At 33.0% G+C, this 5,450-nt stretch overlaps 1 long non-coding RNA gene across 2 annotated transcripts; it reads left to right on the top strand.

Annotated features, from left to right (window-relative positions):
* The first annotated feature begins 1,723 nt into the window (after positions 1 to 1,723).
* LOC112459489 lies at positions 1,724 to 3,495 on the top strand. 2 transcript variants are annotated; one of them, XR_003041327.1, is made up of 4 exons: positions 1,724 to 1,846; positions 2,257 to 2,367; positions 2,628 to 2,857; positions 3,111 to 3,495. It is a non-coding gene; the product is annotated as an uncharacterized LOC112459489 (long non-coding RNA). The 2 variants fall into 2 exon arrangements; XR_003041326.1 differs by having other exon boundaries at positions 2,257 to 2,371.
* The last annotated feature ends 1,955 nt before the right edge of the window (positions 3,496 to 5,450 follow it).

Below are 5,450 nucleotides of genomic sequence, written 5' to 3'. Positions count from 1 at the left end.
AAATAAGTATTTATTACTAACCAGCTAGTAATACTTTTTTGTAAGGGATCTAACCTACGTATTTTCCAAACTTTTTTTGTTAATAACTTTTTAACGAATAACGAACAACGGCTAAAACCTTCTGAAGGTCACTCGGGGTCATGACCTTGACAACATATATCAAGGTCATTGAAATCGGTGAGATCGCCAAACTTTTTTTTGTTAATAATTTTTTAATAAAAAGCGACCGCCGATTAAGTTATAAGAAAAAGTTACTCAGTATTATGTCCTTGACAACATATGTCAAGGTCAAAGTAATCCGAGCTGTGTAAGTTATTGTAAACTTTTACCTATTTTATATATAAAAATCAATAAATGTGTAAAGTAAGGGTTTTTATGTCTTTAATTATATAAGTAAATTATGTCCTTATCAGCATTAATAAAGTGCGGTGTTTAGTTTTTGAGAAATAAAGAAGTGTCGCTTTAGAGGACCTATGTCGATATAAGCGACTTACCTCTTCACTTCTAATAAAAATATAAAAAATGTATAGTTGTATTGTCGTGAAACAAAATAAATGCGCGCGCGTAGCGCGCGCCTGTTTTGTTCTATTCGTGAAATAAAATAAAAGCGCGCGCGTAACGCGCGCTTGTGTTGTTCTAGTCTATAATAAAAAAATCCATGTAGACGCAAGAAGTTGGCCCGTGGTCGAGTAGTATTGTTGCCGCTTTTCCGCGTGCGTGATTGGCCGATGCGTGCGTGCGGTCGATACGATGCGGCGATCGAGATCGCGCTGCGAGTTTCGCGTGGCGTCGCGTTCGTGTATGTATGTACATATGTGTATGTGTCGTGTGATGTGACAGCTGGCACCGGTTGCGCGAGGTTAGTGGGATTATTTATATAAATATATATAACATTTATATTTTGAATGAAAAATTGATACATCGTTTTTCTCGTCGCGTGCGTGTATGTATGTACATATGTGTATGTGTCGTGTGATGTGACAGCTAGCATCGGTTGTGCGAGGTTAGTGGGATTATTTATATAAATATATATAACATTTATACTTTAAATGAAAAATTGATACATCGTTTTTCTCGATTCTGATCAGTTTTTTTTAAGGCATAGTAAATAAATAAATATATATAAATTATATTTTACATATTAATGTCTTTTAACGTCATCTGTAATGTTTCAATATTTATTGCTTGCACGTACAAATCTAATCTGGTATACGTTACAGTAACTATAGATTTTTGATACAGATTTATCTTTGTAATCGTATATTTTATATATATATATGTATATATATCGTATATTATATATAAGCAGATGTAAGTAATAATTACTGTTTTTGCATTATGTAAAATTTGTCTTATTTTAGATATACCGATAAATTTAAAATATTCGAGAAGATATGATGGGATTAGCTATTGGTGCTCATGGTGCAAATATATTCAACAAGCGTGAAAAGTTGATGACATTACAAATATCGTTAGAAAAAAATTCATGCACATGTAATATATAATATAGAGAGGTAATTATAAAAATTATTATCACTTGTATTATTTCAAAGAGTATTGTTTTATAAAAGTTTACTGACCGTTTTTATCTAAAAAGTATATACATATTCGTATTATATTGAACTGATATACAGAGCTTATCAGATTTCTTTCTCAATCACAGACGCATGAAGCTGTTAAGAAAGACCGATCTATGCTGGAACACAGCGATAACTTAGAAATAGATAGATAGTGACAGTCGTGACCATCGCCGCGTGACAGATAGTGATAGTGAAATATATATTGACGGCAGGGAGCTGATGCCGAGGAGATCTTTAAGAAGGAAGGAGTATCCAAAATCGCTCACGTACGTATATATGCTGTCGTCTTGTAAAAGTTGTAAAAGTTAAGAGAACGAGAAAGTGATCTGGTATCTATATGCACCTTGTGACAGGCACTATCGCGTAATAAAGATTTCTCCGAAGTATGTTTATATTGTATTTTACTTTCGTTAATTTGGATGCTTTGAATGTACAATCTCGCGTCTTCAAAATGTAATAATTCTCATTGTCAGACACTGTTGAGGCATAATAGTCTAGCACAAGAGGTCCTCTTGTGCTAGATAATACGAGTTGCTACAGAGTGCCTCTAATTGTAAGAATCTCTTCTCTTTTACCCCCTCTTTCTTCCCCCAATCCCGAATTTACACTATTGTGTGGTTCGTATCGTGTGTCATTACCTATTATAAATGTCCTTTTCTCTCGTTTTCTCACGCAGGAACATTTCATATTCAACTATGTGGTATAAAATTTTGCCGCTATATATTGACCGCAGGGAGGTGATACCGAAGAGATCTTTAAGAAGGAAGGTGTAGCCAAAATTGCGCATGTATGTACGTATACATATGCTTTCTTGTAAATTTTAAAAGTTGAAAAGAACGAAAAAGTGTTCTGTAGCGCAATTTGTATTGTAGGCAAGTTATGCTAAAATATTTGTAAATTGAGTCCCTATTATCCATTATGATATAATTTTTATCAACAATATTAGAGGAGTAACGAAAATTAATTTTATCAAGTATTCAAAGCAATTGAGAGTTTTTAGCATTAAGTATTTTCATTTTCTCATAATATGCTTTAAAAATATTGCAGGGGACTTGTGAGTTATGCGAAGCAATTGATACTATTAAGGTTCATTGGTCATATGAAGTTTGCACACGCCAAGCTTGACATCCTAAAGATCACAATGCATTCTGAAAATGATACCGTGCAGGTTCGTTGGCGTATACGTGGTGTCATACAGGCTGGAAGGTATTTTCTATGTTTTGGAAGTAAAATTTGGAAAATACAACATGTCATAAAATAAGCGCTAACCAGGAAATGTAAGTGTAATCAGTGCTCTAAACATTCCATTTAATAGTAATATAAAATTGTTCTTATAAACATTAATTATAATTTATTCAAGTTGTCTATTATTTGAAAAGAACTTGATTTTTAGTTTCGTTTTTTATTCTACTTTTAGAAAAAAATAAAATAATTTAGATTTTCTAATATTAATTTTGTTTATGCTATCGGAGAGGAAACACTTATTATAAAATTGATTATAATACCAAGACAATTATATAACGATTTCAGATAGTACGACGGCTTTTTTATGTTAATGCTAAATAGAAAAGTCTATAAGCATATTGCGGACAAGATGATGCCTAATCAGGATACAGCCACGAAAAAGAAAGATATGCGCATGGCAGGGAAATTAGCGCTATTCACAGGCCTTGTAAGCATATTTAGTAACGACGAGGATTCATTGAGTTAAGCTCTGTCTTAAAATCGCATCAATTGAAGTGAATCCACTGCTGAATGCTGAAATTATACGATTTTATCCGTCACAACGAATAGACCAAGAAGAATGCTTTTTCCAGTCGATGGTTTCGAATGTTGCTGACGTATCTATTTCGTTGCAAATGCATCATTATGAAATGATGATCGGTAGTAAATGAGAGATATGTGAATTAAAAAGATGTGGACATTAACTAAACAGTATTTTTGTATAATTACAAACTATCTTCATCTAATTTTTTAGTGACAATGTCCGAATAATTTGCGTTAGTATTTCTGTGAAAAAAAATATGACGATTATATTACAGTATATCTGACGATTTTAACATAATTATAGAGATAGGGTGTCTAAATTGTTATCGTTCCATCCAAATGTAGCTTTTATACTATTCGGATAGTATCGATATTTTATGCTGGTTAGAAACAAGTAAAAAGTATTTTAAGACACTTGTATCGTTTCCAGAATATAAAAACTTGTGTTTAGATTACAGATATACGTTTTAAGTATTGGCGTATTTATTTCGTTGCAAATGTATCATTATGAAATGATGGTCGGTAGTAAATGAGAGATATGTGAATTAAAAATATGTACATTACCTAACCCTTCATCTGATTTTTTAATTTTAGTAGTGACAATGTCCGAATAATTTTGCGTTAGTATTCCTGTGTAAAAAAATATGACGATTATACGATTATATTACAATATATCTGAAAAATGTTAAAAAATGAAACAATTGTTTAAAGGTATCCTGTATATCATAGTATCTATTTGCTTTGCCTGTATGGAATGTTAATAACGCGTAAGATAATATGATCATTAAAGTAATATTTCTTAAATGTATATTTTATACTTAATTTTATTTCATAAATACTATCACATTTATTCCTATGAATCGTTTACATTACGCTATTATGATTTTAACATAATTATAGAGGTATAATAGGTTGTGTAAATTATTACCGTTCCATCTAAATGTAGTTTTTATAGTATTATTTATTGTATCGATACCTTAAGCTGTTTATACAAAAGTAAAAAGTAATTTAAGACGAGAGAAAGATATAGAGATAGAAAACGAAGAAAGAAGGAAAAGAGAAGGAACAATATAGAGAAAGGTATTATATATTATAAAAATATTTATTATATTGCAAATATATTCATTTCTGTACAAAACATATGTATCATGTTCATCATGTCCTTTACAGAGAAGTTAACAAATATAGGGGTATATTGAAATCAATGAGCGGTAGTGTATATAAAGAAGTTAACTAATATATAAATTTAAATATATTAGTTAAGAGATGGAGAGATGGGAGAAAGAAAGGGCAGGGAGAAGTGAAAGGAGGAAGGAAAGTGGGAGATAGGAAAAAGAGATAAAGCCATGGAAGCGAAGGTAAGAGAGCTAGAAAGGTGGAGAGAGTTAGAAGAGAGAGACAGAAGGAGGAACAATGTAGTAGTGAAAGGGGTGTAGGTAGAGGAGGGAAGGCAAAAGAAAGCGGTAGAAAAGCTATGGCTAGAGATGGGGAAGGAGGGAGGAATAAAGGAGGTAAAAGAGATAGGAAGAAAGAGGGGGAAAGAGAAGATGGTTTTAGTTAGGTTAAAAGATAGAGTAAGAAAAAGAGAGGTAATGCAGAAGAAGAATGTGTTGAAAGGGAGGATGGAAAGAATAAAGAATGACATGACCTTGCAGGAAAACATCAAAGAAAAATGCAATGGAGCCTGAAGATGATAGTTAAGAAGGAGAGAAAGAATAGAAGGAGAGATTGGGTAAAGTACGGAAAGTTTTGGATAGAGGGGAAAAGGTAGAGTTGGGAATAGGAAAAAAAAATCCTGATAGATGGAAGGGGAAATGAGAGAAAGGAGCATGAAAAAGGAGGTGGGAGAAAGAGGAACAGAGGAGAAGAAAAAGAGTAGAAGAGAGGGAGACGGAAAAATGAAATCGAAAGAGAGTGAGGGAGGAAAAACGATGGGAGGGGAGGGTGGAGAGAAGAGGGAGGAAAGGAAGAATAGGGAGGAAGAGAGTGTGGTGAAGCTGAGAGGAAGGGGGAAAAGAGTCAGAGAAAGTAGAGTGTGGAAAGTAAAAAGGAGTGAAAGAGAGAAAAAAGAGGGGGAGGTGGAAGAAAGGAATGCAGGAGGGA

The sequence above is a fragment of the Temnothorax curvispinosus genome, unplaced genomic scaffold (assembly GCF_003070985.1).
Source record: "Temnothorax curvispinosus isolate PA1 unplaced genomic scaffold, ASM307098v1 QBEX01009879.1, whole genome shotgun sequence".
NCBI classification, from domain to species: Eukaryota; Metazoa; Arthropoda; class Insecta; order Hymenoptera; family Formicidae; genus Temnothorax; species Temnothorax curvispinosus.
Note: the sequence above shows the minus strand (reverse complement) of the source record. Positions and strands in the feature narration are given on the sequence as shown.